The 10,007-nt window shown below is 40.7% G+C and overlaps 1 pseudogene; it reads right to left on the minus strand.

Moving 5' to 3' along the window:
- Nucleotides 1-8,315: 8,315 nt before the first annotated feature.
- Nucleotides 8,316-9,229, minus strand: LOC125929453 (60S acidic ribosomal protein P1-like; annotated as a pseudogene).
- Between the last annotated feature and the right edge of the window lie 778 nt (nt 9,230-10,007).

Raw genomic sequence — 10,007 nt, forward strand, 5'->3', positions numbered from 1 at the left:
AACAAGAACCAAATGAAAAAGAGAAGTCTTTATAAAGAAATCAGTACTTGAAATGGGACTTGAACCACATAGGATTTGGACCAGTTGTGCTCATTGCTAAGGGAATGATCTTTAAAGTAGAGAAAATAGTTTGAATAAAAGCACAGGGATGGGGAATCTTGGGGTATATGCATAGGACGATAAATTGTTAATTCAGAGATAATTAAGGTTAGCAAAAGATACTTAGTTGGGATATTTCTGGTTTTTGATAACATGTGTTGAATATCCAAATATCTTGAAAAGTGTTTCTTAGGTTCTTATATAGTTGTGGGAAACTCTGATCTACCATATATTCTTTTGTAAGTTATTTTATCTCTGTGGGCCTATGATATATAGGTCACAAAAGAATTCATAGGGCTTCCAATTTGCCTGTTGTTAGAGGCCTAGAATCCTTTCATGGACACCACAGATGTCTAGTACAGCAGAAAGCCCTACCAAAATCCATCTGCCTATGTAGAAGACAACCTTTAGAGCCACAGGATAGGTCATGGGTTTGGATCTTCATTGCCCCTCCTTAAACACCTCAAGCCGGGAGTGTGGAGGAAGGAGAGAAACAGGTTTCTCTAATCTCCCCACTTGCCTCACCTGCCCCTCATTTGCCAGCCCAGCCCTATGCCCACTCCCATCCCACACTGGCTTATTAAAAACAAGGTCACTTTCCTCAGAGGGAAAGACATCCTTTCATCTACTGGTCAATGGACTTACATAGTCCTTTATGAAAGTGGAAAATGAGACAAAGAAGGGAAAAATCTGTGCAGGACCCTGGTGTTATGGGACATAGTCTGCTTTGTGGAAGCCATCACTCCCAGCAGGAAAAAAAAAAAAAAAAAGCATGACATAGCAATGTGTATATTACACATTAAATTAATTGGGCAGTGAGCCCCTTGTTAAAAAATTGCTGGATAGACAATCTCATTAACATTTCCAAGTATTGATTGACTCTGATAAGTAAGGAAAAGAAAGATTGATGAGATTCCCAAACTCAGCATTCCACATGTAGAGCAAAGCAAGACTATGCCAGTGAACATGACCTTTTGCTTTTTAAGGAAACAGACATTCTATCCTGGCCACCAAATGAGGAGGACACTTAGTATTACTCCCTGTATGGGGCCAAGGCTCCCTTCTAATTTTCTCTTTTTTGTTGTTTTTCCATATCTGACTTCTTTGTTCCTGCCCTTTACCCTCAATCATAAATGTAAGACCGCTCACCTAATAATGAAAAACTCCTTTCCTAATAAGGCACAGGGCCAGAGTGGTAGAATTGGAAGGAAACTCAGAAGCATTGAATTCACCCTTCTGGTTTTTGAGAGAAAGAAAGTGAGGCCCCCCAAAATAAAGTGGACTTACTGAGTGTGGAGATGGTAGGGATGGAAGCAAGTGGTGGTTCGTGTAGTGTTAGTCCGTTTACAGGGTGTTATCACATATGTGATCTCATAAAAACCTTTGATGTAGGTGATATTATTATGATTTTTTTTTCCAGGCGAGGAAACTGAGACCCAGAAAATTCTCCCAAAAAGGGAAAGCGCACTTTCCCTTTTCATCAGGGAAACTGCCATGACAAAACCTAGTAATTCTGAAATGCCAAACTCTGCTCTGAAGGGCAAGGCATTCAAAGATTGAGAAGATGCTGCCCGTGTGCTTACATCTGTTAGGGGCAGGTTGTCAATCTTCCCACAAGGCTACATGCAGGGCACCCTAATGCTGTTGAAACATCACCTGACCCCTGCAAAGACTGAGTTTCATATAGCCATTTGATGCCCTCTAAACATTGTTATGTGGAAACCCTAGAAAGGGCCAGCTCTTCTGCAGAGGTATCTACATCTTTAAACCACCCAAAACTAAGAGTCTGTAATGTGAAAGGGAAATGAATTAAAGTTGTCTCAAGATTATGAAGGCATTCATATGATTTTTGTCTTTCTCTGACTAATTTCACTTAGCATAATACCCTCCAGTTCCATCCATGTAGTTGCAAATGGCAAGGAAAAAAAAAAAAGATTATGAAGGCATTCAGACTTTAATTGGGAACAGAGGCAGGATGGGGATGAACTCTTCTCATCCTTTTACCGTTCTTTGTGACTAGCACCCACCTCTATGACCCTGCCTTTTCAAGTGGCACTGACAAGTATCTACTCTTTTTTCCCCCTTTTTAGTCATGTAGAAAGAATCTGATCACCAACTAGATCATACTTTCAGGGATGGTGAAAAAATCATTTGGAACTTCTGTTCATCTAAGATAAGGGTCAGCAAACCACAGCTCACAGGCTAACTCCAGCCTGCTGCCATTTTTGTAGGCTCATGAGTTAAGAATAATTTTTACATCTTTAAATGGTTGAAAAAAATCAAGAGAAGAGTAATATTTCATGCCATGTGAATCTAATATTAAATTTAAATTTCAGTGGCAATAAAATTTTACTGGAATGCAGGCACTTTTATCATTTACATCTTGTTTATAGTTGCTTTTGTGCTGCAACAATGGGGTTTGGTAGTTGCAACAGAGATTATATGGGCTGCACAGCTTAAAAATATTTACTGTTTAGCCTTTAACAGAAAATCTTTGCCAGCCCCTGTCTAAAAGCACTAATCACACTGTATGAGACTGGTTCTATTCATATCCACCTCCTAAACTAGACTTTTAAGCTTATGAAAGGCTCCACTGTGCTTAGAATGAAACTCTACTTTTGGTTGGCACTCTGTACATGTTTGTAGGATGAAAAGAAAAGTGAATAAATGATGTGGGCTTGGGCAAGTCAGTTCCCATTTCTGGGCCTTAGTTTCCCCTTTTGTGAAATGAAAGAGTTGGCTAACATGACATTGGTCCCGTCTAGCTCCCGTCTAGCTTTAAGGTTACTGCAGCCAAAAATAAATATTATGCTCAGTTCATTGAATCTTCTGTTTTATAACTTTGGGTTCTCCCTTAGTGACTTTCGGAATATTGGCTGGTTTCTCAGATCTTTCAGTACTGTGAAGGGGGTACCCTTACTAGCTAACTTTACTGGAGCATTTGATGTTACTGCTGTGTGCATTGCCTACCATGTGAAAATTCATTATAAATCAGCAACTTCCTTTTCTTCATGGCTGCCTGTCTTATGTGAGTGTAGCAACATGAACAAATTTCTCAGGGCCTGGTCACTATTAAGAATCTGAACATGTGGAACCCAGAGAACACACTCTGGATTTATGGCCCCCCCTTTCCCCCTCCATCAAGATGCATCCACATGGCCTAGAAAACAGCCATCTGCCATCACTTAGAAAAATCTCACTAGTTAGAAAAATTTAGTACTTGGAAAATAGTGGCATTTTCAAACCAAATGGATATAAAAGTTCTCCTCAAAACCTCTTAAGTGCACAGGGCCATGTTCTCCGGTGGTGTTTAGTGGACACCGTCATGGCACAAGGCTATGGCCTGATATGTTATCAGTGGGATTTGATTTGAGTAGTTATCCTGCACTGTTTCCTCCCAGAAAGGTAATTGTGTCTCCCCAACCCCATCACTGTTAAAGGGACAGAAAATCTTAGAATCCAGGCACATATGACATGAAGAAACATGCTTACAGCAAATATGACCCGATGAAGTCTTCCTGTGCAGCAGCCAAGACCAACCCTCATGCACCAGATGAAATTTGTTTTCTGGATTTTTCTGTTGCCTTTTCTACTTCTTCCCCCAGGTTGCTAACACTGTCCATTCTATCTCGGACCTCTGCTATGATGTACCAGACATGGGAAATACTCAAGCTTTTAGTTCAGTATCTCCTTTCCTTTTCTCTTTTAAATGAAGGATAGAGAGGTATAGTGAAAAAGTGTAAAGCACTTAGAATCATATTAGTCTGAGACCCAATTCCTCCACTCATTGGTGGACTCCCAGTTCTTATTTGCTTAATGAAGATAATACTTATTACCTACCTCTGCTTATCACCCAGAATCCCTTACAGACAAGGACCATGCATTATTTATTCTTCTTTTTATCTTGCAGTACACAGTACATAACATGCAGTAGATCCTTGGCAAGTGTCTGAGCAAAATTGAACTGACTTTATACATAATTTTACATGTATCATGACATGTGGAGTGTTTGAGCTAAAAGGAATTCAAAGACCTCTTCAGTTCACTGGTAGCAAATAGGAACTTCTCACTTCTGTGCTAAATGGTCCAAACAGGCACTGTTTTCTTTCCAGCTGAGTGTCTTTTTTTTTTTTTTTTTTTTTCCCACCTGAACTTCACAATCTTCAACAAAGTTCTCTGGAAGGCCACCACCATTTGACTGAAATTATCACTGGAGGGAAAAAAAATTTTAGGTACAATTCTGGATTGAGTTCAACTTCTACTTTATGAATGAAGAAACCTAGACCTAGGGAGTTGATATGATTTGCAAAGGTCACAGGACTAATTGCAGAGTGAGTTGGAACTAGAATATAGGTCTCTAGGTTCTTTATCCAGTGCTCTATCTACTACATAACATTTGTGTTCTGATATAAGTCTCAGTGCCTTCCAGCTAGCTCTGGAGGAAATGTCTAGCAAGGACAAATGAATGTGGGAGAGGTAGGTATAAAGGAGGGCCTTAGAGTCAGGTAGCTGTCTCCCTGTCAATTCAGAAGGTAAGTTATTCAGCAACTTTCACTGAAGGCCTCTTTCAGGCAAAGGTGCAAGGCCCCAGAGATCTAGATGACTGAAATGAGGACTTTGCCCCAGGACTTATAGACCTGTAAACAAACAGTGAAAAATAAAACAGGATGATAAGTGAGCTAACAGAGATATGCTTAGAGCCCTCCAAGGGCCAGAGGGCATGACCCAGAGAAGTCAAGAATGGCTTAACTGAGGAAGTAACTTCTGAGCTGATTCTTCCAAAAAGAGTTATAGTTCTGCAAAGCAAAGAAAGGAAAGGGTGTTCCATCAGAAGGAATGGTCTAGAAAGAACTTGGCACACAGAGAGACTAGCAAAAAGTTCTTCATGGAAGGAACATCAATGTGTGGTAAATGGGGAAGGAGAGGGGAGGAAATTAAGGGCAGTGTCAGGCAAGGGACCTGGAGAGATAAGCAAAAGCAATCTTCTTTGAAGGAGTCTACAAAGGGTGACAAGACATATATGTAAACAATTAAAACATAGGAGAGAATGATCCAGTACTTTTCAGACCACCAAAGGAAGTGCAGGGGAGTCAGAGAAGGCAGACATGATTTCCCACTAGGGGTTACAGAGATTATATCACTGATTAGTCAGGCAGGGTTAAAAGTTAAAATCCATTTGAATTTTTTGGGATTCAAATAGAAGTTAAAGATCTGCAGTATAATTACATACCCAGTCATGTTCTTTTTGGATCATATCTTTAACTTAATGAACCAGATCCTAAATCCCAACACACTGCCCAGTGGCTTCCCCCTTCCCATTATATAACATGTTGTGTATTTTGTTCACCATTCTATCGCCAGCACCTAGGACCATGCCTGGAACCTAATAGGTATCAAATAAATATTTGTAGAACCAGTCTTTCAGTTGATGTGTTTCAACCACATACACTAGATTTTTCAATGTCTTTAAAATACCCTGTCTTTGGGGCAGCTGACTGGCTCACTGTGAAAAGCGTCCAACTCTTGATCTCAGGATTGTGAATTCGAGCCCCATGTTGGGTGTAGAGATTACTTAAAAAAATAAAATCTTAAAAAAATAATCCTGTCCTTTAGTTGCCATTAGTATGACTGTATTTGTCATACATCTAGAGTTCTGACTTAGAAAATATGGTGACAAAACTCATAGACACAACATAAGAAAGCTTCATTCTCGTTGTCAGAAACTCCCTATGCCAGGGGAGTATTTGGGAAGGAGGTGGGAAGAGAATGTAGTCTTGTGTAGAGCACACCATTTCTGGGCTGGAGGCCTCAGCCGCTCCCTTCTGCATGGTTGGTTGCCCATGTAGTCTCAGACCAGGGCAGCCCTTCCATCTCGTTCTTTGCTCGCTGAACACACAGGCTTGGGAGTCTTGGATGAAAGACTTAGATGAAAGTAGAAAGCATTAGCATCTTGGAAAGGATGTAGCTGGGGTGCTTGTGGCCTCGTTTGCGTCTTTCCAAACAAGTTTCTGGCTCTTCTATTGGGAGAGGAAATCTTCCACATCTGCAGAGATGAAGGAGTGTGTTGTTACAAACTTAGCATCTTCCCAACACTCCTTGAAATATAACATTTAATATGCTTGATTATCACTATCAAATGGATCATCAGTGAAAACCATTACCAACCCTATAATGTTCTTCCTTTTCTCCTCCTTCTCTCCTTCCTTTCCCCCTCCCCTTTTTCTTCTTCTTCACCTTATTCTTCTCCCTTTCCTCCTTCTTCTCCTCTCCTTCTTCTTCTGTCCTTCCATTTTTGTTTAGTTTTATATTCAAATGTCAAAAATACTGGATGCGCATAGACTTATTTGTTTGTTTGTTTGTTTGTTTATTGAGTTGAGGAAGAGGCTTGTGTTGTATCCTGTATCCTGACTTTTCACAGTTTATCTCCATCTCCTGGAAATTTTTGCATCCCTTCTGTATTTAGAAAGCAATAGAGAAGTCTGTCTTAATGGTTTCACCATTTTCCCATTCACCCAAAATATAACTCCTTAGAACTATGTCCTCCATTTCTCTCACCACTTCATTCTTTTTATTTTGTATTTTTTAATGTTTATTTTTGAGACAGAGACAGAATGCGAGTGGATTAGGGGCAGAGAGAGAGGGAAACAGTATCGGAAGCAGGCTCCAGGCTCCAGCTGTCAGCACAGAGCCCAACGTGGGGCTTGAACTCACAAGCCGTGAAATCATGACCTGAGCTGAAGTGAGACACACTCAACTGACTGAGCCACCCAGGGGCCCCCTCTCACCACATCATTCTTGAGTCCTCTTAATACTACCCCAAAGTATTCTCACATGTATCTCCTCTCATCTGGCACCTTGACACTCTCAATCTGGGTTGTTCCAACAGCTTCTTAACTGACCTCCTTGACTCCAAGATCTAATCAGACCAGCCTTTGCTCTACTCCCTAAATCATGTTAGACTGTGACACTGTCTTCCTCTGAAGTCATGGGCGACTCCTCATCATATAGGGAATAAAATACAAAATCTTGGGCATGCTACTCAGGACCACACTGAGTCTTGACAGTGCTTTACCAGCCAACCTTTGGAAATGAAAAATCAATAACAGGAAAAATAAATTTATAAAATAAACAAGATATATTACATAAAAAGTGTTGCCCAAAATCCACTGCAAAAAAAAAATATGTGAATACATGTAAATAGGTAGGTGTGTGTGTGTGTGTATATATATATGTATGTATATGTGTTTGCACAGTGTGTGTGTGTATATATATATATGTATGTATATGTGTTTGCACAGTATTATTAAGGTTTCTAGGCAAGCCCAAAAAGTCTATTGAATATATAATTGTAGGCAAACTACTATGCGTGTGCAATTTTTTAAAAATTACTCAGCAATGCCAATAAATACTACAGGAAAATCACTAAAATTTTAAATTATTTTTAAGAAATAGATCTTGACTACTGGCTCTTGGGGTGACACGATGGACAGACAACTCCACTTGTCTTAATAAGTAACATTAACTACATGCTTACAATATGCCAACCCATGTTAGAAGACCTTTGCAAGCACTAGCATTTCAAGTATTTGATGTCACAACGACCTTATAAAATAGGTATCATTTTCCCCACTTAACAAACAAGAAAAATGAGTCACAGGGAAGTTAAATAACTTTCCAAGGTCACACAGAGAGTGGTAATGGAGGAATCTGAACTGAGGCAGTTTGGTTCCAAAGCTCTCAATCTGAATGACAACCCTAGATTAAGAACCACTAGAGAGTCCTCTGGAAGAGGCAGGGCCAGTTAATAGTGCGGGATGCACAGGAAGTGTCTAAAGCTGACAGCAAGTGACTGGCTAGGGGCAAAGCTGGGTAGTCAGAATTGGGTACTGGGTATATGACATTTTCTTAAGGTCATTTTGATGCTAGTGCTATTTTGACATTCACACTTAATTCATTTCTATGAAGAATAAAGCATTAAACTTTCAACTTTTAAAAAATCATCAAGTACTCTGTGCAGTAGAAACTGATCCTAATGACAGGATGAACTGAGTCTCATCAGCGATTCAAGACTAGAGCTGGAGTCAGAGATGTGGTGGTAGATGATGAAGCCTTAAAATGGGGTAGGGTTGTCACACACATTTGTTCATTTTCTTTTTAAGTGATTGGCTTGATAATTTAGGATTACAGAATGTCCATGGTGTCAAAGTGGTCTCAAAAAAAGAAAAAAGAAAAGAAAAGAAAAAAGAAAAGAAAAGAAAAGAAAAGAAAAGAAAAAGGCTCTACTTCAAAAAAGGACTTGCAGGAGGAAGAGGTTAAACAGTGAGTGCTAACCACAGCCTGCTTTGGGCAGAAGCAGAAGGAAGCCTCAAGCCAAGTAATGGAAGGAGAGTCTCTTTCTGTTCTGGTTGTCAGAAAGGGCAAAGAATCAAAACATCACTTTTGCAATGGATGAGTTTACAAAATTGCAGGAAGTGTGACAAGACTTAAAAGACAAGACACATTTTTTTTTAAGAGTTCAGCTTTTCGCTGAACAGGTTACAGAAGAGGTTAGTCAAAAAACCAAAGCCCATGTCATCATCAGACTCTTCCGATTCTTCTTTCTTTGCTTCCACCTCCTTCTCGCCAGCTGGGGCAGCGGTGGTGGAGGGGGTGGGACCTCCCTCTGGTGCAGCGCCAGCTGCTGGGGCAGGTCCACCAGCCCCTACACTGCAGATGGGGCTCCCGATGTTGACACTGGCCAGGGCCTGCCTTTGCAAACAAGCCTGGCCAGAAAGGTTCAGCATTTACACGTGATGCTTCAGTGAGGGCGTTGTTATCCTCTGTGACTGTCACCGCATCGTGGTACAGGTTGAGGGCTGAGGAGATGCCGGAGAGCTGTGAGAAGGAGGCTGTGGGCCAGTGAGCGCTGAGCGGGTGCTACTGGGCACAGTGCTACTCACCGGATGAAGTGAAGGCCTCACCCCAACACACACTTAGCTTCCCCAGAGAGACCCAGGACCTTAGTGGCAGCTGAGGAAAGGCAAGACATATTTGTTAAACATCTTTGTACAGTATCTTTTTGCTGTGGAGGATTTCCCATCTGAAAATTGGGATTACTTGAGAAAGTGGCATCACTTCTTGTATTATCCATGGATTAAGACAAAGTTTTGTGAGAGAACTAGGGTACAGATCCGGGTTCAATTCTGGGCTCTACCATTTGCCAACTGTATGTCTTCAGGCAAATCTCAGCCTCTCTGAACCTCATTTCTTGCTTTCATTGATTAAAAGGGAGTGATAAGATTACTTAAGTCTTGAAGTTGTTGTGGTCCTTGAATTGTGCCTCAGCTAGTCAGCATTCAGTGAATATTTATCAAATGGCAAGAGTGGTTAGTAGCATTACAGCTGAATATTTTATTTTGCTTTTCTCTATTTCTTAAATTTTCTACCATAAACATATTGCTTTTGTAATTAGAAACAAAAACATATTATTTTATTTATTTGTTTGTTTGTTTGTTTAAGAAAGAGAGAGAGAGAATCCCCAAGCAGGCTCATGCTCCACACAGAGCCTGATGCGGGGCTTGAACTCACGACCCTGGGATCATGACCTGAGTCAAAACCAAGAGTCAGCCATTCAACCGACCAAGCCACGCCGGTGCCCCAAAACTTGTTCTTTAAAAAAATTTTTTTCAACATTTATTTCTTTTCAGAGAGAGAGAGAGAGAGAGAGCAGTTGAGGGGCAGAGAGAGAGAGACACACACACACAGAAACCAAGGCAGGCTCCAGACTCTGAGCTGTCAGCAAAGATCCCGACACAGGGCTTGAACTCACAGAGGCCAAAGTCAGATGCTCAACCGGCTGAACCACCCAGATGCCCCTAAACTTACTCTTTTTTAAAAATGACAGATGCAATTTCTCACATTTTCACATT

This window comes from Panthera uncia, chromosome D1, assembly GCF_023721935.1.
Source record: "Panthera uncia isolate 11264 chromosome D1, Puncia_PCG_1.0, whole genome shotgun sequence".
NCBI classification, from domain to species: domain Eukaryota; kingdom Metazoa; phylum Chordata; class Mammalia; order Carnivora; family Felidae; genus Panthera; species Panthera uncia.